The 27,750-nt window shown below is 42.2% G+C and overlaps 1 pseudogene; it reads right to left on the bottom strand.

Moving 5' to 3' along the window:
- Positions 1 to 20,749: 20,749 nt before the first annotated feature.
- Positions 20,750 to 20,868, bottom strand: LOC146066023 (5S ribosomal RNA; annotated as a pseudogene).
- Between the last annotated feature and the right edge of the window lie 6,882 nt (positions 20,869 to 27,750).

Raw genomic sequence — 27,750 nt, 5'->3', positions numbered from 1 at the left:
GCTTAAAGCTGAAGATGTGTGTGCCAGCCACCAGAAGGGCCAAAGGAAAAAGAATAGCTGCCTGTATAATATACTAGCCAGCGGCAGCACTGGGGGTTGGGATTAAAGTATGTCCTGGGTTGGTATGGGGCCACCACTGATAGGAGGTTCAAAAACTCTATGACAAATACAACAAACCTAAATGCATAAAATTATTATAAAAATAAAACTGTAAACAAAAGATATAGAGATGAAGATGACACATTGAAGTCTATGGGATATTGTGGCATGTTGCTGTGTGTTGTTCATGGGCCTGCTACGCCATGCTGCTAAAAGTGGCATATTGTAGATTTAGTGGAACACATATGTACTGTGTATACTCCATATACAGATGGAGTGCCTCTCAGCCAGCCAGAATGCCCCTGCTGGTGAGATGGCGCTCCATCTGACTGGGACGACGTCCCAGTTACTGTTCGGTGGGGGATGCGAACCCTGACCATCTCCGCTTCAGGGAGACCAGCAGGGTTGGGGGGGAGAGCGGGGAGGTGGGGGAACGCACCAATTATTGGCGACGAGGAAGGGTATGCGCACCTGTCTCCCTTTCCGGAGGCTGGCGGGGTCTGGCGATTGGCGATCTGATCACTAGCCCCTGGATGAAAGACAGCGGTTCCATCTGTACACAAACTGACAGGATAAGGAGATTTCCCTATATACTTAATACACTCCTTTCAGTCTACAAGTAAATTTTAGGGAATCCTTTTCTTCTTATAATAAGATCTGAAACTTTAAATTTAAAAAACTAAGCTGCATTAGACCATCAGGTCCTCATTGCCTCGTACAGTAAGTGCAGAGCTTATCGCTGCATGAGTCCTGTGAGTAGACTGTGGAAGGGAAGGAAAGGAGGGGGAAGTGAGCTGACAAAGACTGCAACCGTCAGCCAGCCAGTGACCAAATATTCTGAGAAGCCCCTCTCTGGCTTGTGGACCACTTGTAGCCCTGCCCCCTCATGGAGCCCTGCTAAGCCAACGGTCACAGCAGTGTGCACTGTGCAGCAGCCACTGTCTGACATACTGTAAGATCATTATGTGACCCTAGTGCGGCATAAATGTACTGGCCTAGGGACACATAGCACCCTGCCTCTCTGTCCAGCCACTGATGGCCAATATGTTTGTGTATGTGTGTATATGTGTGTGCATGTTATGTATCAAAAGAGCAGGGTTGGCAGTGGAGGGAGTACAAGTGAGACTAGGGGCCAAAGGAGCTGAGCATGGTGATGTAGCTGAAGAGGTGACTCACCAACCAGTAGCAGGATGGAGTCTGCAACGCAACCACCATGGCAGAAAGCCCCCCAAGCTGATAGATCCTACAATGGAGGGTCCAGATGTCTGGTCCACATGAGCTGCTAACAGAACAGGCAACTGGAGGTAGTGCAAAGACTGTGACCAGGTGAGTGACCTGGCATTGTAGCTAGAAGAGTAATGGGAGGCAACATGGTGAAATGCTATGATCATTATTCTTGGTTACAGTATGATCTAGTGGGAGAAGTAGGTGGTAGGTGGCTTCTGCTTTCAGCAGCAGCAGGAGGAAAGCATGGCAGAGAAAAAGGCAAAGAGTCCTTGGAGAAGCAGCAAGCTGAAGTGTGGTGACTCCGGGCATCAGGCATATGAGTCCTCACTTGTAACCATGACCTGCCTCCCTCTGGCGGGAGGCAGGCCATGGTTACAGCTGTGAGCAGTGGAGGGTCATAGTCCATGCTGGTGGGTGTAGGTAGAGGTGGCCCCAATCAGTACAGCTGGGTGAAGAGTTCAGCACTCATTGATTGGTCCAGTGTGGGGGTCTCTCCTGGGGGTGGATGAAAGGCTGGACTGTAGGAGAGAGCCCAAGGCATGTCTGCTTGGGTCAACAGCCGGAAGCTTAAAGGGTAATCTCAGCTGCTGAAAATAGGTTTTAAAGCTATTTACACACTGTTGATAATATTTTGCTAATTCAAACAAATTGGCAATATATTGCGATCGGGTCGGTGGTTGTGTTCACAGATAGATCATGTTGGCCCTGCAGCACAGCAGATGCTCAATATATTTACAGATATGTCAGAACATCTGACTGTGTGTATGCACAATCTGCCAACCACCCATAAGCTCGAAGCATGGACTGAAGGAAAATTAAAATGCCAGCCCAGCTGTGATGTGAGGACAACCATATCAAAGGGACAATTGTTAAGGGTATATGCTTACCTGAATCTGCTACTTGTGTGCTTGACGGTGTGTGTGCCATGAAGTTAGCGCAGTGTAGCACCGCTTTAGTTCTTTATTTGTAGCTGTTTACTTCTTCAATGAGGAAAGTGCATACACCGCTTTAAATTTGTATTAAACTATTAGTACATAGTGGGAATACATAGTACATAGTTGGAATAGATACAATTAGGCAAAATTGCTGTTACTACATTATTTTTATTAAAAAATTGGCTTCATAATTATGCCCATATAGGTTTTATCCGATTGTGACTCTAGTTTCTATACAATGAAGTAAAAGTATTAGTAAGTAAATAAATCATTATATTAACAGTAATTTTAATGCAGAAGTTCCCAAATGCATTCCTTAACCCAGTGGTTCCCAAACCTTTTTGGAATTATGGCCCCTTAGAATATTAGAATATTTTTCACAGCACCCGAAAACCAATAGTTTGTTACCAAGAATTTCAGAAAAAAAATTACATAAAATAAGTTGTGCATAAATGTCATCCTTAGGTCCAGTTATGTGGTAAGGAACATGATTCACCTCTGTATAGCCACATATTTTATAATTGAAAGCCACAAGCATTGATTTTGACATTTACATTGACTATAATTTGAATTGGTCTTGGATAACCAATCCAGGGCACCCCTGCAAGAACACTGAGGCACCCCAGGGTGCCACAGTACACATTTTGGGAACCATTGCCTTAACCCTCAGTTGGGCGCAGCTGGCCTGACAGGTGCCGCAAAGCTGTGCCCCCAAGGGGGCACAGAGGCCTGTCCCTCCTAGTACCTTTCTATCTCTAGGTGCTGTTTAAAACCCCCCTAGTCAGTTTTTCTGCCACCTGTGTGGAGTGCAGTAGTGACCCTCCTGGCCTCTCAGGCACATTGTGCCCAAACTTGTCCGACTTTTGAAGATTAGTATTTCCTTTTATAAAAAATGTTTATTTGCCTCATTTTATGAATGAAAAAGGTTGTGGAAATTTTGTGAAAATATGTAGGTTTTAGTCAAGGGACAGTCAAGGAACTAAAGCTGTACCATGTCTTTTTTGCTTCAGATTTTCTGCTGAAATGGCCAGTAAAACCTACAATTTGACTAACCAGAGTCACCTTGAAGAAATAAGAGAATTGCTGCAGAATGAATAAGAGAGAGACCCATCAGTCACTGAGGATATGGGAGTGACATTAATCTCAAGATGAGGTGGAGTAATGTGAAGGTGATTCATGAATGGAGAAAGATTGTGAGGAGTCTAGTAATGATGATGATGAAGAAGAAATAGGTGACACCTTTTATTTGGGGAAAGTTAAGAAGAGCAAATGGTCCAAAAGGCCACTCGGAAAAGTTTGTCGTATGGGAACTCACATTATCTATCACTCACCATCCTGGTGTCAGAGGAAGTGCTAAGATGTTCAAACTGCAGTCAAATGTTGGAATGATTTGTTCACTGACGAAATCTTTGACAAAATTGTTAGCAAACCAGTACAATGACATTATCAAGGACCAATTCAAGAGAGAGGGATATCAGACAGATGGATGTCATTGAAGTAACGGCTTTCATTGGCTTGCTGTACCTAGCACGAGCATTCAATGGGAATCATCAATGGCTGTAGTAACTTTGGGGGAGAGAAGGTGATGTTGTTGAAAAATTCAGTCTGAAACAGTTCAAGACCCTCATATGTTGCTTTCCTTTTTACTACCGAACTACCAGAACCCAACGAAAAAAGAATTTGACCGGCTTGCAGCAATTCGTCAAGTTTTTTGGCAATACATATCCTCAAAACAAATAAGGTAAAAAATGTTTTGCTCTCGTTGATGCCGGGATGATTTACACAGTCAACATGGAAGTTTGTGCTGGAAAACAGCCAGCAGGACCTTTTTGTGTCAACAACAAGCCAAATGATATGGTGAAGAGAATGGCTGAGTCCATATTTGGATCTGGTCACAAAAATTGCTGCTGGTTCACAGATATAGATCTCATCAATCATTTAAAAAAAAAAAAGCTTGTCTGTTGTTAACTTCTGAGATTTGCTTTATCCACCTTGTTTTCTCATTAACGCGGCTTCTGTATTTCTTTTCCATGGCCGCCGGTATATACACCTTGACCAGACACAGAGTAGTATTCCTTTGACAAAGTTGTCAGCTAGACAATAAAACATGTCAGGATACAGTTATTTTGCTCAATTTATTGGACTTTGAAGAATATTGGATGGAAACCCTGCTGTGAATACCCCCCTTTTGTTCACTTCTCTCAAAAAATTTTTGCCTGAGGACCTTTTCCCCTACTGGAAGATAACATTCGGGACACCACCACCTGCTCAGTTTTGGGTTGCCTTTTCAACTAGCCTGTGACCCTGCCCCATTCAATGTGGACAGAGACATTACAACACAGCACCAAAAACCCAGTCAGTTTCTATGGACACCCACCATCATAACTTCCAGTGTTAATGAGAAGAACAGACACAAGCGGGAGACCACCATAAGTACAATTGCTCAGTCCAATTTTATTATTCATTTTATTCTTTCAAGTGCACTATTTTGGTCAATAATAGCCATTATACTGATTATTTATTTAGATTGTTAATACATTTTATATAACTTTGTGATACCCAGTCGATCTACCTTTATTCATTTTTAATATCATTTTTAATAATTGGTTATTATTTTTAAGATTTAGCGCTCCACTTTTCCATTTTTCATTCTAGTATCCTTTCTTCATGATGACAAAGCCATTGATCCTGATTCTGGAGAGCAAAATCCTTGATCAACTTTTATAATACAACCAAAACTCGGGTTGATACTGCAGATAAAATGTGCACTACTTACAGTGTAAGTGGAAACATCAATCTCTGGCCAATGGTCGTCTTCTTTGCAATGCTCAATGTGGGTGGCAACAATTCTCCAATCATTTACCTTGTCAATAAACCTGAACCACTGCATAGAAGAGTGTACCTGAAAAGGTTGGCCCATGAACTGATGATTAGAGAGCTAAGCCGAAGGGGTTTGAAGATGTCTGGAATCCCCTGCAGCCTGCAAACCTGCTAGAAAAGAATTTGCAATATTAATAATCAAGTGAAATCCCCCCTACTCCAAATGCCAAAAAGACATAGATGCATCACCTGTACTGTAGAAATGTATCACAGAAGAATGTTGAATTATAAATGCCATAAATGTCACAAAGCGATCTGCCTGCCCCATGACAATATGGTCTGCCAACCTTGCACTTCACTGTGTCAATGCTTCTCTACTGCTGAACTTTCCAACAGTGATTCTGATTGAGAGACTGACTCTACTGTGCCCATATTTGAAGTTTTGTTTGTAATTTCAATGTTCATTTGATTTTTTGTCATGAAACTGAAGCAAATGTGGTGGCGGGTCTCAAATTTCTGTATTTTTTGTTTTACTTGCTTTGAGGTTAATTAATTCCTTTTTTTTAACAAGAGTTTGAATATTCTCTCTTCGTACATCCTAATGAAGGTCACTGATTACTTATACACTTAATAGTGTTAGAATTGAGTAAATTAGGTACTGACCATTTTCTAATAGGCGCCTATTACACGCACTGTGTCCGAACCCGTGAGTCCCACAGTTGTGCCCAAAGGAGGGTTAAGGCATCCTAATAGTCCAGGCATTAAATATAACCAATCTTGAGAACAGGAGATTAAATTGGTACCTGGGTCAATTTGATTTAACTATCTGTGCTCAGACATGGATGTTCTTAAAACCTGGACGGTGCGTGTGCCTTGAGGGCCATGTTTGAGAACCTCTGCTTTACTGAACATTTACAAATATATATATTTTTAAGTTAAACAAGAGGTTTCTACATGCAGTCCTCAAACATCCTAACAATCCAGGTTTTAACCATTTCAAGTCCAATGTCTAGTCAAGCCCTGGGTGCCTACTGCTAAGGGTGGCCTCAGTCATTGACGGTTACAGGAGGAGGCGAGATGGTACCTGGGCAGCGTGGGGTCCGGGCTACGCGAATTCCGGCGTGAAGCACCCGGGGGCTGTGAATGCAGTGGCAGTCAGAGTGGCCAGTCCGGAAGATAGTCTGGCCACTGATTGGCTGAGAGTGCTCTCTGTCTCAGCCAATCAGCTGCTGGCCTATCTTTTGAATTTTCAAATTCTGCCACTGCCGCTGTCCAGAGTGTCTGCTCACTCAGTGCTTCCCAGACACTGCGGACTGCCCGGTCCAACCGCCGCTGCACCCACAGCCCCCAGGCACTTCATGCTGCCCGGACCCAGGACTCCACACTGCCCAGGTACAACCTGCCTCCCACTTTATTTGTCCCGGACTGCCCGCTGCATCCACAACCCTCTGGGCTTCGAAATATCGCTCATGGCGCCAGTAGGCCTGGAACCGGCCCTGATTCTAGTTACTGTAGAAAAGTATAATGGACCAGGTAGATATTTTAAGTAATAAAACCCTACAAAATATGTATATCTCAATGCATGGATCAGATATACAGTAAGTAAGAGGTTAGCAAATGCCGTCCATAATGCACTGTTATTGTCCAGGGTTTAAAGTTATCCATGGCTCAGCACAGATTACTAAATCAAATTGACTGATTAAGTCACCTGTGGCCAAGCATAGGTATACAATATAATATCTGAACACAAGGAAAACGAATAACACCATACCTCCCAACATGACCCACTCCAGGAGGGACACAATGCTCTGTTCGTGGACTTCCCCCTGAATGTATGATTGCCATAACCTGTGTTGGATGTTAATAGATAAGATGCACATACATACATACATACATACATACATACATACATACATACATACATACAGTACATACATACATGTATACACACATATTCACATGACACATGAGCAGTAATTCCTTGGGAGCTCTATTGCACATGAACAAACCTAGACTTTACCAGAACCCTTTATTGTGACTACTTCCAATCACCCACATAGTTCTGGATAGACATAACTTCATTCCACAAATATTCTGATACTCATTACAGAGAAGTAGCTCAATATATTACCGGAACCTTCAAATGCTTAAAAATTCACAACCATAATTTACGTTGCATTACTAATGTGAGAACTCTCTAACATATTATCTAAAATATAGTAACTGCTTTTCATTGGATTCAGTTCATATGTGTCCTATTTAGTAAAAAAAAACTTCTAGTAAGAGATTAATTAGCAGCAGATGTTGTGAACTGGTTGGATTCTCATCAGTTTAATCAACAATGAGAAGAGCTTGGAAACACATTTTATTAAAAACAAAAACAAGAGCAGTTTACTATACAACATAACATAGAGGAAGGAATTCAAATGCCAGCTGATCCCCCCCCCCCCCCCCCCCCCCCCCGATTTGCTCAAAGGTGCTTGCTACCAGGTTGAGTACCAAACCCTTTTGTGCAAAAGTCTGATGGGTGCTGCAAAGGTTCTGCCAGGTGAAAAGGAAGCTGGCAATTGAATTCCCCCCAGAGTACTCTAAGGTGCAAGACTATTATATTATATCATGCCGAGAAGTTATTTTAGGCAGCTTGTATAGAGATACAGAGTATATATATTTATCTATTGATCGATCGACCACGATTGTTCAGGGGTTTGTATGTACTGTGGTGACCTATAAAAGGTATGTTTATAGTTTGCATTTTTATCCTAATGACAAATTAATTTCTGAAACGCTGAACTGATCTCTGCTACTATTGTGTTCTTATTTATCCATTCTGCTGTGCTTGTGTGTGTGTGTGTGTGTGTGTGTGTGTGTGTGTGTGTGTGTGTGTGTGCGTGTGTGCGTGTGTGTATTTATAGCTATATATAAAATAGTTCAGCATAATTTTTTTGTACGGTACATCACATCAATTCCAATAAAAAATCACCATTATGTCTAGCTATCAGGTGAAAACACGCTGGTATTATGCGTGGGATACCTGCAAATATTAAATGTTACCCTACTATATGATGGAGGGACCGATATCTGCTGCTGTTCTTCCATTTCCGACAGCAGTCTCAGCCCATAGAGGTTTCTACTGGGTTGCAAATCTGTCATACAGATTCTATCGCCATCAACCAAAATTTGCCAGCCGCCAGAAGAGGGCGCGCATGCATGAGACGCTCGCGCTCCCCGTTCTGATGGAGCCCGCCGCCATCTCCCAGCAGATTCCCCACCACTGACCGCACCCAACCCCCTAATCCTGACCATCTCCCTGAAGCGGAGACGGGCTGGGTTTCCATCATCTGACGCCTAGTGAAGTGGACGCGAATGCGTGTGAGAGGCTCACGCGTCCCCGTCAGATGCAGCGCCTCTCCACCAGCTCAGGGAATCTGGCGAATCCCCGGGCTGGCCAGGAGGCGCTACATCTGTATTTACCAAGCAAAGCATTCTGGAGTTTAGCCCCAGCAGCTAATGTGATCTAAAGAAGGCGTTAGTGATGCAGCCAATGAGCTACTGTATATTCCACAAACATTACCAGTAGGAGGTTATTTTGCAACCCTCCCTGGCAGGGCCTGATTAAAGGTTTCAAGTGCACATAGTCATGCTGCTAAATACACAGATATGGGCAGGAGAGGAGGGTGCTTGCTGTTTTTGTTGCTGGGAATATCTGTTTGTGCATGGCTATGGATTGGGGTATAAGGCCAATACCCCAGTCACAAGGTACCGGACGGTTTTCCATCTTGTATATCCCAGCTGATGTGTGTATTTGTTTGAATAAATTTATCAACACTGAAAGAGGGATTTCTGTCTTTACATTGCATATTTGTGTACGGGAGGAGATACCGACAGTAGATCCTCAAAAGATACCGTTATGCGTTTATAATTGCACATTAATTTGTGAGTATGGTACGCATCCTCTACCCACTTCTGAAGTTGCACCTGTGGTGAATCCTTAATAGACCTAAAAGATACCTTTATGTGCACCATCTATCTTTTCAATCGTGAGTGAGGGTACGCTTGCAGTTACCCATCCCTTGAATTCACTGAGATTCTGTTGTTTACATGGAACTTTCACTGATACATGCCTTTATTTGTTTAGTATATCTCACTCCTCTGAGATCATCGGATAGCTGTGTAGACAACTTTTCATCGCCCTTGGTTCATTTCTCCAAACAAGCTGTACCAATACAGGGTTGAGTGGTGACCCTTCTTTTGTGGACTTGGCTGAAGAAAAGTGTTTGCGCCTTGGGACTTATTTACCTTTTTGCCTTTGTACACAGATATGGGGGCTCGGGGACTCACCATTTATAATGGCCATGTGCATGTAACAAGGTTCTACAACTGGCATGTAGGATCTAATGGTAGTGGTGTGTGATGAAGACTTTGGTTTAGGCTGCCCAGCTGGCGCTGTAGCACAATGTACATAAGTAATGGTTCCATCAGTAAGTTACATTGTCACTTCCACCTGGCAGTCACCTTAAGAACTTCACCTCTTGCAGTATATTGGGATCAGTAATAGCTTACAAGCATGGAATAAATTAGGTCTTAATTGTATTCCTCAGCTGTCCCCCACTAAGTCCTGGTGCCCTAGGCTACAGTCTAATCAGCCTATTGGTTAATCAGGCACTGCTCCCGGCAATGGCCATGCACAGAGAGGGTTATTCTGGTCTGTTCGAACAGGGACTGATGTTCGGCGTATGCACAGCCCCATGACAGGGGGTGGTGACATATAGTCGTGCTCATGGGAACACCCAGCATTTCATAGGCATTCCCATGAAAACACTGGGCGTTCCCATGGAAGTTGGCCGGTATGTGGGTGGCGGGGAGGGGGGGGAACGGGGGACGGGCAGCTGACATAACCTAGATGTCAGCTGCCTGCCCACTTCCTGCTGATCTAAGGTGACCTGAGACTAACCTAAGAAGTGTGTCGGCGACCATCGAATCATGTGGGTTTTCCCCACAGCCTACGAATGGATGTTTATGTTAAACATCCATTCGCAGCCCGTGTGAGCATACGTGGCATGCGAGGGGGCGGGCATAACAGCATTTGCAGGGCAGTGTCTTGTGGACTTGCAAAACTGCGAATTCCGCAGCCTTGCGAATCAACCAGAATTACCCCCAGTGGGTGTTAATTCTTGTTGCTGTAAATAGCAGCTATCACATATAAAACCTGATAACTGTTACAAATACCACAAATAATATATGTGTTTGCTGACTCAGTACATGAAAAATGGAATAGTAGTATTTGTTGGTACAGTTGTATATATGAGAATACTGTAGTTATACTGTATATTGACAGGAGAAGACAGTTGAAGCTGAGAAGGTATTGGTACAAAGAAGGTCTTGGTACAGAATGAAGCTGCAAACAACACTGGTTAGAACCGAGACAATAACTTGCAGAAAAATCCCAACCATAAACAATTTTTTGTAAGGCAACTACAATGTATGGAATCCTCTAAATTAATTCATAAAAGAAATGTCACAAAAGAGCACTTCATTCTGTCATAGCCATATGGAAACATATGCTTCAGTGCTGGGAATGAAACAGACAGTTTATTTTAAATATCCAGAAAATTCACTCATAAAATAGTAGTTGATATCCCTTTCCTGCAGTGGCGTAACTATAAATTTTGCTCCCCCCTGCCAAAAAACTTTCTGTCGCCCCCCCCCCCCCCCCCCCCCCCCTCCCCATAATGCACCTTACACTATATGCCACTCACTGTAGGACCCCATATATATATATATATATATATATATATATATATAGTATATATATATATATATATATGTTTACAATCTATATGAGTGTAATCACATTGGGATTTGATGTTTGGCCAGAGAGATTTTATTTTTAATATCTTTCAATGCAGCATGCAGGGTACTGTTATTATAAGCAAAATTCTCTCCAAGGTTTATGTAATATTGCCTGGAAGTCGATACTTTAAATAGCATTCTCATACAATGTTGCTACAATCTGGGTACAATGAAATAGTTACTTTTCTATCCACTACTGTGATATCTATCTGCAGCATATATTGTATTTTGGCATAAATGCCAAATACAGTATAGTACCTTGTTCAAGAAAGGATTTTTTTTTTGTATTTTTTAATCTAGTGCATTGCCTCGATTAGTAGTATTATACTGTAATGATACTCATTATAATATGTATTGATTGACAGTCATTAATATAGTCAATAGGCGAGGGGCGTGGCTTGGCCTGCGAGGTGAGCGGACGCTGGTGGGGAGAGCTCCGGTAAATATCCTGCTACATTACCCTGTCCAAGGGACCGCTGGCAAACTACCTTAACCCCATCGCTCCCCGGAACCTCTCCTGCACCTCCTGCAGCTTCCACCGGTCTCCGGGACGACCTGTGTGGGATTCGGCGGCAGATTGTGCCTCCTGCGCTCTGGACACGGGCGCCATTTTGGACCCGCTCTGCAGCTCCGGCCTGATCCTGCCTGCTATTGCGCCAGCGGGCCATGCTTCACAGACACAGCTGACATCCTCCCCCTGCTGCGTTCTGCTCCGGGCTCTGGAGGTGGGAGCGACTGCCGGATTGTGGGGTGGCGCGGACGCACTGTGCCTGCTACAGCCGCACATACAGCTCATCACGCTGGGGACGCCGGCACTATCCTGCACAGGAGCGGCAGCTGTTTCTCCCCTGTGATCCTCCCCCTGCTGGCTGTGACTGCTCCGGTGGCCATCTCAGACTCACATGTTCCTGCTGGCTACAGGTAACTGTGCTCACTGCCAATTGTGCCCCTGCTGCCACTATCCTCTGCATATCTGGAGGTGTGCTGCTACGGGATCTCCATGTTAACAGCCCTTGCCTTATTCTGTGCCTAGCCTGCTCGACTATCCTTACCACATATTATCCTTAAACAGGTGGTGTGCTAGCCACCACCGATTCAGTCTGAAGATCTCCTCTGCTGGGCTGGCGGCTCATGTTTCTAACTTAGACTCCGGCCGTACTTAATTCCTATACTAAAATGGAGGTCTCTCTGAACTTTATCCTGCGGGCTATAAACGCCTCTGCCGACAGGCTCTGTCGTGAGCTCACTGCAATAAATAACGGTGCTGCCTCTACCCCAACTATAAGTGCTGATCCTGCTCTTATGTCTAATATTTCTACACTCCAAATCCTTGTACTTGATACTTCTACAATTGAATCTGGGACTTCCCTTCTCCTGGAGGAGTGCAATATAGGCGAGGATTCCATGTCTCAAGGTACAGATGTCCAGAGAGACGTCAATTATCTCTCCTGCATAAGTGATCCAAGTGCTGAAATGCTGCCTGTTACTTTTCCTGAGCACGGTGATATGGCAACCCCCATAGCTCCTGTGTCTCTGAATACCCAAAATATGTGCTCCCAGGGTGTTGTATCTACTGTAAAGGCTCCTCTGAATACTCTGCTCCGATGCTCTTCACTTGCTGAACCTTGCCCTGGACTGCCCTGCCTCATGTTAATGGTCTATGTACCACTCTGGGCTTGCTGCCCTGCTCATGGTGGAATATATCCAGTTGGAGAGAAACTTGCTCTATATACATCTCCTTTGCTGGCGGAAGATTGGCCGGATTAATATTTTTACCTCTCGCGCCCTTCAATGCCTGTTGGCATAATGACTCTTGTGATTGTTATGTATAGGTGTGTCAGTCGTGTCTTGCTTAGTATTTTACCTTATTAGAGCCCGGTCAGTTTTTCTTATGAAAACTATAAATTTTTTAGTTCTGCCTCAGTGTACCAATCCTGGGGCCCTTACAGCTCCTGTTTATGTTTACCTTTTGAACATATATTTCCATGTGGGCATGACCAAATTGAAATTGCTTCGCTATTTATAAATGTGCAGTTATTCCTATGCTAGTTAATAAGATATCCTGTTGTCGGAGGGAGAGACGGGTTCTCCACAGACGATTAAAATCCTTGAATATTACCAAGCCATGGCCCCAGTTAACCCATCCGCTTTTTATCCGATCACTATATGTAGGGGGGGGGGGGGGGGGGAGGAGGTTTAGATAGGTACGGTAATGTAGGGGGTGGGAGGAAGGGGTGAATTAGGTTTTTTTTTTAGGCTAGGTTAGCTAATATAGCTGATGGCCACTAATTTATCTCTTTTTAGTGGTGGGTAGTATAGTTAGTTGGGGGGAATGGTGGGCTGTTAGGGATCCAAGTATACCTAGGTTAGGGTTAGGTCATACAGGGTGGGGGGACTTTGGGGAGGTTTGTTTTGGGTTATTTTGGGGGGGTTTTGCTTTGGGTAGGGTTGGAAGTACTTTAGTTAGTGGTAGTTAAGTTTTATTTTCATTCCCTATTTTTAATTCCTTATATTCCCTGTTTGCTCAGACATCTGATCTTGCAACAATCTTTTGTAGAATGTCTTTACCATGCCATTAGCATATGTTGTATTTTAGTGAGACATTTTACCATATATATCTGTGAGTTATATATTCCCTACTGCCACCAGTCCAAATGGCGCCTTTGGACGTTGGTAGTTCATATATCCTGTATTGCAAAACTTTTTTCCATATCTCCATATTGTGTTTTACTATATGTGTGCCCTATGGATGTATATTTACCAACTATGCGGGATCTGATGATTGTGCTTGTTACATTTACTGTCTATGCAGGGGGGGGGGAAAGTTTGTTTGATGTATCTCAAAAATGTCAATAAAAATCATTGAATTAAAAATATATATATATATATATATATATATATATATAGTCAATAGGCTCTGACAGCATCAAAAATAAAATGACTGTTAATATGTGTGACTGATAGTTACTGAACAGAGTATGGGCTGGGCACTACTGTCTACTCTATACCATTAGCAGTGACACTAGCCCTCTTATATTGGTGATTGATGAGCGCTTATTGGTTAATAATAGTGCACACTACAATGAGCTGCGCTATCAGATCATTCCAATTCAATATCAGCTACAGTATAACAGGCTTTCTTTCTCACAGGTTCAAGACAAGAGCCGACCTAGGTGCACATAATCCACACTGTCTACACTAAATTAGGCTTTGTGCACTATGCTGTGCCATTAACCCCAGGAGATATATAGTCCGGCTCTGAAGTTGATATGTTTGCACTGCAATATGCTGCCGCTCTCACCAGCCAGAAATAATGGCTATTATTGTTCTTTGTAATCAGTAAGAGCAAAGATTTACTTTTGCATTTCATTAGTTAGCGCTTATGCTTAGCTGAGCCACTATAAATCATGTATGTAGTTCCACAGCCTTGCAGCAGATAAGCGGCATATCCCGGCTGCACCGTCAGTTAAAAATCATGTAGGGAAACAGTGTGTTTTGTTATTGTGCTCAACTGAACCACTATCAATTTATCTATGCACCATTAGTTAAATCATGTAAACACACAGGCCAGTATTCAATGCCTCAGATTCGCCGTTTTTTTCAGTGAATCTGGCAATTCGCTGGGTTAAACGGCGAATTTTCTGTTAGAAAAAACAATTCGCCATATTCAATGGAGGCAATTCACCACAAATGAACAGCGAATGTCTGCCGATTCGCCGTAAATGATTCTCCGCAATTCGCCTGTGATTTTCAATGGGGTTTTTAGTGGAATTCGCCAAGAGTGTATTCAATGCTCAAATGGAGAACTGCTTTCTCCATTGAAATTCGCCATGATTCTCCATTTAGCATTTGGCAGCTTTTTATGGAGAACTGAACATGTTTCTTTAGAAATAAATGTTTTATTTCCTTTTTTTTAATGTAAAAAAATCAGTTTTAATTTAATCTGATGGGTCTTGCTTATATTCAATCATTACTAGCGCCTCTTTAATATATTTAGAAGTTTTATTACATCCCCCCCTCAGTGAACTGACACAGCCAGCTGAGCAGCGAGGGGGGGGAGACATGAGCTGACAGGCAATTGCAGTCATGACTGCAGTGTAGGTACCTTGTAATTCAGGCAGGCTCTGGTGGTCTGAGGGAAGGGGAGAGAGCCCGGACACTAATCAGCACGGAGCCCCGACACAGCCTGAGGGCGGGGAAGGCTCCAGCAGCAGCAGACCTCCGTCACATCTGATCAACACGGAGCCCCCGCACAGCCTGAGGGCGGGGAAGGCTCCAGCAGCAGCAGACCTCCGGCACATCTGATCAACACGGAGCCCCCGCACAGCCTGAGGGTAGGGAAGGCTCCAGCAGCAGCTGTCCTCCGGCTCTGGCAGCCCCAGCGTGGTGATAGCAGATGTCAGCGCTGGGACTGCTGGAGCTGGAGGTCTGCTACTGCTGCTGGACCCGTCCCCGTCCTCAAGCTGTGCGGGGGCTCCTGGCAGCATCAGCGTGCTCCCCCGCTGTGACTCCGCTCAATCCCCTGCAGTGGCATTGTAGCCACAGCAGCAGGGGAGAGAGCCGAGTGCAATTCGCTGCAGAGGGTAATTATCGCCGTCAGGGGCTGAGAGCCCCTGACGCGTTGAATAATGTGAACGGGCGGCTGCCAGCGAATCTCCCAGCAGGGAGAATCTGGACGAAAGTGCAGCGAATCCTACACAGGATTCGCTGCTGCCCTCGACCCCTGGCCATTGAATACTGTGTTTTATTATAATTAATATGTGTCATGGAGCTGGTCTCCCGCTAGATTAGCAGGAAGGTTTATATTCAGCTACAGCTATATAAAGAATGATTCCATCAAACACGCTTATAGTATGCTGCCACGTGGGTGAGCCAAACTTAATTGTATGACTGGGCAGCATTATGATGGATAAAAACCCTATATCAGCAACTTCTGTTACAAATGGACAGTGCACTATGAGTCATATTATTAATTACATATGTGCCGTGGAGCATGTCTATTCTGGCTATCTAGTTATGAGGCAGAATGAAACAACAACATGATGATAATAATACCAAATAATCTAATGTAAAAAAAGTGCATTTTTTATTTAAAATGAGAGAAAAGAACAGCATAACTCATTAAATCATGGAGTTTGCTGCAGGAGGGGAGGAAGGTCCCGGGCAGAGAAGGGGGAGGAGAAGGAGATAGCCACCGGAGGGGACACAGGTACTCACGGGCTACCGACCTCACAGAGTGGATGTGAGAGGTGGAGTGGAGGGGTCGCAGAGTTCCTGCTGCCGGCGCCATTGACTGACAGCTTCCGACAGCGCCTCCCAAGTCCCTGCACTGTAGTTTTTTTGCCTGGTGGCGCGCACCCTGCAGACCCCACGGGGTATGCGGGTGCAGGCGCCCCCGCTGCCACCCGCTCCCCCAAGCGGCAGCGGGGGCTGTCTTACGCTAGCTACGCCCCTGCTTTCCTGAACATAGCAGTCATGGTCCCTTATAGATTTACTGTATATGCTCACCAGCAGGTTTACTAGGTTTTATGTAATCCATACATGTTCTCTATGGACAAAAGACTAAAAAAACAAAAAAATAATTAAAGATGTGTTTTGCTTTTGCAAATTTGCTTTTGTATATGGATTAATTTTCAACATTTTGGTTTTAAATCTGGTATTGGAGAACAACCCTCACATGTTTTGGTTTGGGATCTGAAAATAAATAAATAAATATATATATATATATATATATATATATATATATACAGTATGTGTGTGTATATATATATATATATATATATATATATATATATATATGACTACAGTCTTGCAATTTGGACCCATTATGGTTCCTACTGTATTATTAATCTCAGTAACAATAAGTTCCAGTCATTTCCAATCAATTTTAACTAGAGAGGAGCGGGTCCAGTTCTCTGAGATCCGAACCCACCCGAACATTGCGATCCGAGGCGGGATCCGAACGGACTCGGGAGTTCCTGCCTAATTCCGGACCGAAAACGAGGCAAAACGTCATCATCGCGCTGTCGGATTCTTGCGGGATCTGGATTCTATATAAGAGGCACGTGCGCCCCGCCATCTTTGTATCTTTGTAATACATACAATGTGATAAAACACTTTATAACACTTTATTAACATTTATGTTTTTCCCTATCACATTGAATGTATTATTTTAACCACACCTTTACCTCCTTACATAGCACTTATGTGCTTCTTATTTAACACCTACTAATTTTCATTTGTGTGCTGCCCTGGAGTAGTCAGCCTGTGCCGGCATATTGGGGGCCCACACCCCAGACCCATACCCAGTGTTAGGGACCCCCAGTGACAGAGATGCCTTGACGTACGGCCTGGGGGCTTAGCCCTATATCTGCAGATATATGCAACCAAGATCTCTGTATTATCTGATTATTATATGTATATTTCTCATTCAGTGTGCAATAGGGATACAAACTGTTTTTTATCCTAACCAGATTTACCCCTTCCTGTTGGCACCTGAATGACATTACCTCTGATTGAGCAGCTTGCCAATAAAAGTCCTGTGTACAGTGTGACAGGGGCTGTGTCCAGTGTACAGGGGTTGTGTCCAGTGTACAGGGGCTGTGTACAGGGGTTGTGTCCAGTGTACAGGGGTTGTGTCCAGTGTGACAGGGCCTGTGTCCAGTGTACAGGGGTTGTGTCCAGTGTACAGGGGCTATGTACAGGGGTTGTGTCCAGTGTACAAGGGTTGTGTCCAGTGCACAGGGGCTGTGTACACGGGCTGTGTCTAGTGTCCAGGGCCTGTGTCCAGGGGCAGTGTCCAGTGTGACAGCTGTGTCCAGTGTACAGGAGCTGTTCCCGGGGCGGTGTCCAGAGGCTGTGTCCATTGTCCAGAGGCTGTGTCCAGGGGCTGTGTCCTTGGTGACGGGCTGTGTCCATTGTCCGCGAGGGGACGTGGAATCCATGTAAAGTAATCCGTTTCCCCTCGCCACGCTTTGGGCTCGGTGGCTCGCTGCGCTCGCCACACTATATAACATCAACTCCACACCGACGTGGATAGTGGGGTAATGAAAAAGTCAGAGGACGCTTTCCGCCGCCGCTCGCCATGCTTCGGGGTGGCAGGGTTAGTGGGGGAGTGCGTTATACTGGGGTACAATGTCAAAAGAAAAAAAAAACTAAAATAAAAATTGCATCACATGCGATGCGATTTCCTTACAGTGCCGTACGTAGAAAATCTGGGCGCCGTGCTAGGAAACAAGTACCAACAACTTTGTTACAACAGAAAGAGGAGATCTTAAAACTACCACGGGCCCAACTTCTGAAATCAAAAGAGCGCAAGAAATGAAAAAATCGCATTCCGTTAGTCTCAGAGTACACACAAGCAACTGTGGTTCTACCCAAGGCACTATGGCCCATAATAAGAAGTGACATCGATTTATCTGGACTGAAAACTCTAGATCCTATGATAAGTTACAAGAGAGGACATCAAAGGGTTTTGCCAAAATAAGAACATAATACATAAGAAACCAGGATGTTACAGATGTATCTCATGCACCACTTGTAAATCCCTAAAAATGGGTTCTAAATTTAAACAATCACACAGTGAACAAGAATATTTCATCAGACATACAGTGACGTGCACAACAAGATTCGTCGTGTACATGATCTGGTGTCCATGTAATTTGCATTACATTGGACAAACATCTAGAATATATAAGGAACGTATAGCCACACAGAGGTCAGCTGCCCTGGTGCCTTCCTGTGAGCAGGATACCTCCTGCCCTGGTATATAGGAAGCAGAGACGGGCGGCACTCAGGTGATGGTGAAAAAACCCAAAGTAGGTTTATTGGTGCAAACAAAGTCCAGTAACCGGCACTCAAACAACTGTGAATACTTGAACGGGTGCCCCCAATAACCAGCTCATGCTCAAACAGCAGGTGGTCACAAATATATCCAATCCAGATGTGGCACTCACGTTTCTTCATAAAAGAATGTACAGTAGACAGCAACTACTGTAATGTTATTAACGTATCGGTCTTTATTGTTATGACCGTCTTCAGGATACATTAAGTCATGGGTCCTCAAACTGCGGCGAAACTACAATTCCCAGCATGCCTTGCCACTGTTTTAACACTCCCTTATAGGAAAACTGTGGCAAGGCATGCTGGGTTTTGTAGTTTCACCACATCTGGAGGGCCGCAGTTTGAGGACCCATGCATTAAGTGAAAGAAACAAGTTACCTTAAATAGGACACAGAGTGCTGCTCCATATCTGCATGCTGACTGCTGCCCCGGGCTGGATGGGTGGAGCCCTGGTCTCAACTGGACCAAAAAGACTTGAATAGCAAAGAAGTTACTACAAGTGAAAGAAAGTCAAGGTGCAAAAAAGCGCCTGAAGCACCACAAAGTCCAGTTAGTCTGAAAGTCAGCAGGCAGATAGGGATATAAATACATAAACAACATATACAAACAATGTGAAAAAGAAAAAATATATACAAAGACCACACACATGCAGATTATATATAACTAGTGGTAACGGGAAGCGGTCATCTATTAGAATGAACTTAGGTCTACAGTCATTAGGTCGACCCCACTAGGTCGACTGGCAGGAAGGTCAACCTGACTTAAGGTCGACATGGGCCATGGTCGACATGACTTAAGGTCGAATTTGCATAAAGGTCGACATGAGGAAGGTCAACTGGTCATAAGGTCGACATGGGGTTTTTCACTGTTTTTTTTAGCCGACATGTGCCGACAGGTGGTATTTCATGCCCTACCATACACTAGGGCACGGAGGAGGTTATTAAAGCTGTGGCGAGCGAAGCGAGCCACCATGCCCGAAACATCGCGAGCGAAGCGAGCGATGCGAGGGTCCAATTCTCATTGCCAACTGTGTCCATGTCGACTGTGTCGACATTCGGATCAAAAAAGTGAAAAACCCATGTCGACCTTCCTCATGTCGACCTTTATGCAAATTCGACCCATGTCGACCTTGGCCCATGTCGACCTTAAGTCAGGTCGACCTTCCTGCCAGTCGACCTAGTGGGGTCGACCTAATGACTGTAGACCTAAGTTCATTCTGATAGATGTACCGATTCCGATTAGGTTATAGCATATCAGGCTATATATATATATGTGTGTGTGTGTGAATACTGAATGAGCGGCATCTCCTGTGTGTCCTCACTGGATAATATTATAAAAACAATATTCCCTTATGTATGTAGGGTGTCAGCCAATCTTTAAATAAAAGAGCAGTGGTAAATTACTCAATATTAAAAATATAGACAATGCACAAAGTTACGGTGACCAATTGTTTAAAACCTGGTATGAGACTGGAACAACACTAAAAGACTTTCATCAATAAAAAGAATATGAAAAAACTTGTTTTGCATCTTTTCACATGGACAGTTTAACGCGGCCATCTTATGTGTGTCCGTTTACCGCTTTTTCTCCATACAAAGAAGCAAAACATAGTAACTATTCATACCAGTGCTGATTTATACATTTCATTTCATAGATATATTCTTTAAGGATCTCCATAAATTTAAAAATTATAGTTTAAAGTCTATAATAAATATAATAAGTAAAATAAATATAAATATATAGTGAAAGACTATAGAAAGTGCCACAGTGCTAATATTAAAAAATAATAAATAAATGATCGAATATATATATATATATAAATATATATATAAATTCATATGTGATATATGTGATGATTATAGTAAGCCCATTTTGATTATAAAGTGCATTAGTGTGTATATTAAGTTTTTAGTTACTCTAAAGTTTTTAAAAGGTTTAAAATCCAATGGTCCAAGTTATCATATGTCACTTTTATATTGCTACAGAACCAGGTTTTCCCAAGTGGTCCCCCATCATGGTACTAACCTGGCCCAACACTGCTTAGCTTCCAAGATCAGATGAGATTGGGCATAACAAGCGTGGTTTGACTGAAGGTTAATACAATTCCTAAGAGCATGCTGTATTTGTAGTGACCAAGCTGAGGCTACCATTCAGATTGACCTTATGATTAACAACTTTTTAGTGAGGAGATATGATCTTGAGCTCTTGACTAGAGCCAAGAATAAAGCTCTGTCTATCCCGAGGACTGACCTTCTTAAACCCAAGAATAAGACAGATCAACCTGTGCGCTCCAGTTTGCCTTGGGTAAATCATTTTAATACCAGCAGTGATTCCATCCGGACAGTAGCTCAACGACATTGGCCTATACTCAGCAGTGATAAAGATCTTAAATTAGCCAACACTGATCTTATGGCTTGCTACACCAGAATACAAAACAGGGGGGTTTTGTGTGTGACGGAGTGGCACTGGGGTGAAACACTCAGAGACACACCTCCTGGCGCTCGGCAGTCTAAGTTATGTTCAAGTGAACTTAATTGACTAGGAATATATTTTTCACACCTGCAGCATATACTCCTGTGAGCCCGTCTAGACTCACAAAGAAAAGAGAAAATTGGGGGGGGGGGGGGGGGGGCGGTGGAGTTCCGGAACTCATCTCTATTCAGCCAATCAGTGTGGTGCTATTGTTAAATTATTTCTAATCAGCAGCGCAATTTACTCCACCCCCCCCCCCCAATTTGCTACACCAGAGGTAAAAATGTGAGGGACTGGGTCGTCCTTTCTGGGTAGACGTAATGGGTGTTTCAGGTATCTACACTGCATTACTTGCAGTAGTATGACTATAGGTGAGAGCTTCAATCACCCCTTTAGTGGTAAACGTTATAGTATCCGACACAAAGTTACTTGTACAACACGTTGCATTGTTTATTTGATATCATGTCCGTGTGGACTTCATTATGTTGGCAAGACCAACTGCACTTTGCAGGGAACGGATGTCGGGACATCGTACTGCCATACATGCTGCCTTGCCTCAGGGACCAGTGACCAGCCTGTTGCGAGGCATTTCGCACAGGCTGGCCATAGTATTTCCAACTTGCATTACATTATTATAGACCACGTTCCAGCGAGACTAAGGGGTGGTAACAGATCATTGGCTCTACTTCGTTGTGAATCCCGTTGGATCCATCGACTTAGAACCATGTCACCATATGGTCTTAATGACCATTTAGGCTTTCATTCATTTTTATGATGTCTCTCGTTATGATGCCTGTGTGATCTTTTACCATTCTAAATATTTTGTAATATTTTGAGACTTGCTTGTTTTTCATACGTGTATATTCTTGTAACATTGTATTACTGTATATACGAGCCTTCCATTGTCATTTGTTTATGATATCTATGATATCTATGTATTATTTGCTACTTTTGATATTATAGTGCAATCCTTGGTATATAGTGCCTTTATCCTCCTGTAATGCCGTAAGTTATTGGACGGTCATGTGTGCCTGAGGGAGATGGCCTCCTGTCTTCTGGCTGTGTGCCGCTGTGTATATGTGTTACCATGGCGATGCGACACAATACATCAATTGCATACAATAAAATCTAACAAATACAAAGATAGACCAATAAAACAAAGAATACAGTGAATGCTGAAGATTTATATCAACATTTATTTAAACTGCGGAAAATTAAATAAATTATCTCCTCCATGGCCAATTTTTGTCTTATTACTTTCGCCAAAAATTGATCCCGAGGGGTTTTTCGAGTTCAGAATGTACCTACAATTGGACATGCAACTGAAGAGTTTTCTAGAAGATGGGTTGTGGTGCTAAACAGGTGCAGCCTTGATTTGATGATTTTGGTTGCATAGGGAGAGGAATCAGTAGCAGAAAAAAATAGAAGTAATAATGCCATTTTATAGGTCATTGGTACGGCCTCATCTGGAATACTGTGTCCAGTTCTGGAGACCATATCTTCAGAAGGATATAAATACATTGGAGAGTGTACAAAGAAGGGCAACTAAAACGGTGCATGGCCTACAAAACTTACCTGGAAAGACTAAAAGATTTTAACATGTATAGTTTAGAGTAGAGAAGGAAAAGGGGGACATGATAGAAATCTTCAAATATATCAAGGGTTTTAACATAGTACAGGTGGAAAATTTTCTTCAAAGGAAAAGAAGTACTAGAACACGAGGACATGCACTGAAACTGGAGGGAGGTAGGTTCAGGGGAAATGTTAGAAAAATGTACTTCACAGAAAGGGTAGTGGATAAGTGGAATAGCCTCCCATCAGAGGTGGTAGAGGCAAATAGAGTAGTACAATTTAAATAAATTATCTCCTCCATGGCCAATTTTTGTCTTATTACTTTCACCAAAAATTGATCCTGAGGGGTTTCCGAATTCAGAATGTACCTACAATTGGACGTGCAAATGCAGAGTTTTCTAGAAGATGGGTGCAGCCTTGATTTGATGATTTTTCTAATATTGTTAAAAGTTTTCTTTGTTGTATAGTCTATCCTATTAAAGACTTTGAAAAATCATTACATTTATAAGAATCTAATTTTGTGATGCTTTGTTGAATTTAATAATATATTTGAAAAAATAGTAATTGAGTTAATTATTGCTTGACAAGCTGTATTGTTATATTGCTTTAATTTAAAGAGCTGAAACAAAAACAAATACTGCATAATCTTGATTATCACCAGTAGTAAAGATTTGTTGGCTCGCAACTATAGTTAAAATAATTCCATAAATTAAATTGTGGTTTAATAAAATAAAATAAAACTAAACTAATTCCTTTTATATATAATAAACCATTTAATTATAGATATGTTTTAAAGAGTTTAAGCTAATTAATGTTTATGTGGAAACAACTTAACATTAATTATAAAACTCCCTAATACACTCACCACTCAAGAGGTAGTAAACCAAATATGGTATCGTTTTCAGAAGGAATAATTTACCTGGACTCTGTTAATGCACTTTTGAAAACATACATGCAGTATGGTTGCCCTTGTTCTTATCCTCACCACTGGATAGTGCTAAGATTTTTTTGCTCTATATTCTGCTTATATCTCCCTCTATCATTGCTTGCTGCCATTTACTGCTTCCCATACATTTCATGCTCAGCTACACAGTACTCTTTACCATCACAATCCCTATCTACAGTACATTACTTTTCCTTCTGGTAAAAAAAGTTTCATCACAGTACTCTGGTGGCTCCATAACGATTCCTTCAGCTAAAGCAGGCATGTCCAACGTTGGCCCTCCAGATGTTGTGAGACTACACATCCCAGCATGCATTGCCATAATTTTGCTATTAGAGAATGCTAAAACTATTGCAAAGCATGCTGGGATGTGTAGTTTCACAACATCTGGAGGGCCAACGTTGGACATGCCTGAGCTAAAGTGTCCCTCACAGCGCAGTCCTGGGCCCAAAACCTAATGTTGATACTTGCATAGCAATGTGAGCAAGGAGCTTTTTCTACATGTTGACTAAAAATCAGAATAGGTTTTATTGAAGACAGCAGGATACAATTATTATAAGACAAATACAAGTCAATGTAATAGGATACAGTATCAATCTCTCCTGAGCTAAGTCATTTACAGTTGTGTGGCACTGTGACACTCCAGTAACACAGTGACAGAATTTGACATATGCATTCCCTTTTTATAGAGGCAAGTAAACAACATGCACCTGCTGTCTAGCCAGTCTGGTTATTAACTGATAAATAGTAATTAATCAGACATGTGAAGTTATTGAGTATAATAAATCGTGCACAATAGCACATATATAGTGTTATTGTGGCTGATAAGTCATGCACAATAACACTTAGTTAAGAGACAGCAGAGGGATCTTATATATTGGAGACGGAATGGAGGGGTAATCCATAATATGGCAAAGACTTCTGTCACTATGGCATATTCCCCATAAAAACAATTGCAACCTATCCAATAGTGAATAACCCCTGCCTATGCTGCAATCCCAGCTCCACTCACTACTGTCGGACTGCAGAGGGTTCAGGGAGGTTTTCTCTGTCTAAAATGTGGTGGCCCTTGTAAGGTGGCAATATTTTGACAGTCCCTGCAGACAGCACATGGTGCTTTTAGCAGACTGACCATACATATGAATTATGTGATATTTCACTGATTTAATGACATACCCAACATTAGTGTTCCAGGCTGTATTCCACATGTTATATTCTTATGATCAAAATTCAAACCCCACCATAAAGAAAAATAGGTGTGAACTAGCTTTTGTTTCCAATCCCTTCTAAAAAAACTGTAAATACTGTGATATGTAAATTCACAAATGAAATGCTGATTAGCCATCCCACATACATAATACATACTGATGAAGGAAAGGCAGAATATCCTTAGGATTTTGTATCTCTGTAAAATAACCAATTACAAAGCTGATTTTGAGTGGCGTGAATTGTTTGCATAATTCTACAATCATCCTCATAAGTACATGTCATTTTTGCAACTACACATGTAAAGTTTTGCATATATAATATATGTTTGTGTGCTGTGTGTTTATGTATATATATATATATATATATATATATATATACTGTATATACAGTACATTTCTTTACATTATTTTAAAAAATATGACAATTATTTTATATCAGTTTGGGCATCTAACCGACTAGAAAAAAGAAAATCAGCAATGTTATACCTTCTGATAAACGGTAACCACATAACATCTGCCATGAATATAATGAAGTGTGATATTGCATAACAGTGTTGTATTACAGCAAGATTTGTAGGCAGAAATGTGAACAAGGATACAGCTGGTCTGAATATTATACAGTGAAGCGGCAGGAGAAAATGACCTCAGGTAAAGAAGCACACAAGCTTTTCCACAGCTGGCATGAATATTGGGTAGTGTGAAATTAATTAGAATGCTGATCCGATTGTTGAGATTGGCATGCAAATTAACATAAGAAATATTACATATGAACAACAAAAACACATCTGTGTGACATATGTGTGCAATATATTATTATTATTATTATTATTATTATTATATTTTATTTATAAGGTGCCACAAATTTTTTGCAGCGCCGTACAAAGGGCAAACAATGGAACAGTACAAGGAGACAAAACTTAACATTAGTAAATAAATAACAAAAAGAACACAGGTAACAAAGACCATCATAATTCAATACCCACTACAGCTTAGATGTAACTAGTGAGGAAGTAATCAACATACTACTAGGGGCTGGCAGCCACAGAGATGAGCCATAGCCACCTGGAGAGCATGCGTACAAGAATGGACGCGGAGTAGGGGAGAGGGGTAAGTGAAATGTGAGAAGAGGGCTTTGACAACAGGAGAAGGAGGGCCCTGCTCAGAGGAGCTAACAATCTAGTGGGAAGGGGTGACAGACAGATGACATGAGGTGCAGCAAGTGGGAGGTGGGTTAGTAGCAGGATGTAAGCAAGCAGAGATGGTCAATGCATGAGGCAGAGGGTTGGAGGAGCAGCCCCAGGACTAGTTATACATACTGTACATATAGGACACAAAAAGAGGCGGTACTCAAGAGACTTGAAGTGAATAAAACTTTTATAATTCAGTCTTTATTTATGGAAAAAAACTTTTTTTTTTTACAGTTACATTTATGTCATACTGTACATCCATACAATAGAAATCACAATACAATACATACACCCTACAAATATGAATTCCCTTATCATTTATCTTCTACCGAAGAACATATATCCGCTGCACCATGCAAAAACAATGATCACTATACCCTGCTGCTCATGTTAGCCCTAATATATTCCTCACCATAAGTGAAATACAACACCATAAGGGTGATAAAGTAAACAAAAGTGTTGAAGAATTCAATAATAATTAGTCACAAAGAAAAACACGTAATTCCACCTTAATGTCTCATAACTATGTTATAAGTTGTACTTATTTAACATTGACAAGACACCTTATAAAGTTCCGAGTGCTGCCACCAACCCCATGGGGGAAATTTACTAAGGTGTGTATTCTACTTCACATGTGATGTTGCTATGGGCAACCAATCAGATTCTTTCTACTATCTTCTAGATTGTGTTAAATAAATAAGAAGTAGAATATGATTGGTTACCCATAGCAACATTACATGTGAAGTAGAATGTGAAGTAGAATACACATCTTAGTAAATTTCCCCCCATATCTTCTTAAATTTCAAACTAGAGCCCCTGGAGGCATACACAAATTTTTCTTGCTCATAAATGCAATTTACTAGGTTGAATCATTCCTTAACCTCAGGCCTTTATGTGCCATCCAATTTTGTGCAATTAAACTTTGGCAATAGAGGAGAGATTAATAACATACTCCTCCCTACCACCTCCTGAAGATCTTGGTTCAGTATTGTACTTAAAAGACATGCAAGTGGTTCCACTGCCACTGCAAATAATAAAGGGGATGCTGTATACCCATTAATGGACATCCTAGCCTTGGGGCTTTGATATAACAGTGACATCTAGGTGATAAATCCCAGGCTGAAACTAAATGCCCACATAGTTCCCTACAAGTAGTTCCATTCTATAGAGTCAGATGCTTTGTGTATGTCGAATGACACAATTGCTACAATGACCATGCACCAATCTGCAGATTGAAAATAGGAGAATACCATTCTTAAATTAATCATAGTGGATTTTCACAAAAATCTTGGCATCTGTCGAGATAATCGATAGGGGCCTGTATAAATTTACCTGAATCTTATTTTTACCACTCTTAGGAATTACTATTATAGTTGTCTCTGACATAGATGGGGTTAAAGCATCTTCCACCACCATGTTCTAGAATAGCTCTAACAGCCGGGGGGCCAATATATTTACATATTTCTGGAACACCTCCCCTGGTAGTCCATCTAATCCTGGGACTTTCCCTGCTGGATGCGATCTAATAACTGGTTCCACTTCATCTAGCTCCAGAAACATGTCGAAATATGCCTTGACCTCAGGGGAAAATCTCG

Source organism: Crinia signifera, chromosome 3 (genome assembly GCF_055691185.1).
Source record: "Crinia signifera chromosome 3, ASM5569118v1, whole genome shotgun sequence".
In the NCBI taxonomy this organism is placed as follows: domain Eukaryota; kingdom Metazoa; phylum Chordata; class Amphibia; order Anura; family Myobatrachidae; genus Crinia; species Crinia signifera.
This window is presented reverse-complemented; position numbering and strand designations above follow the sequence as displayed.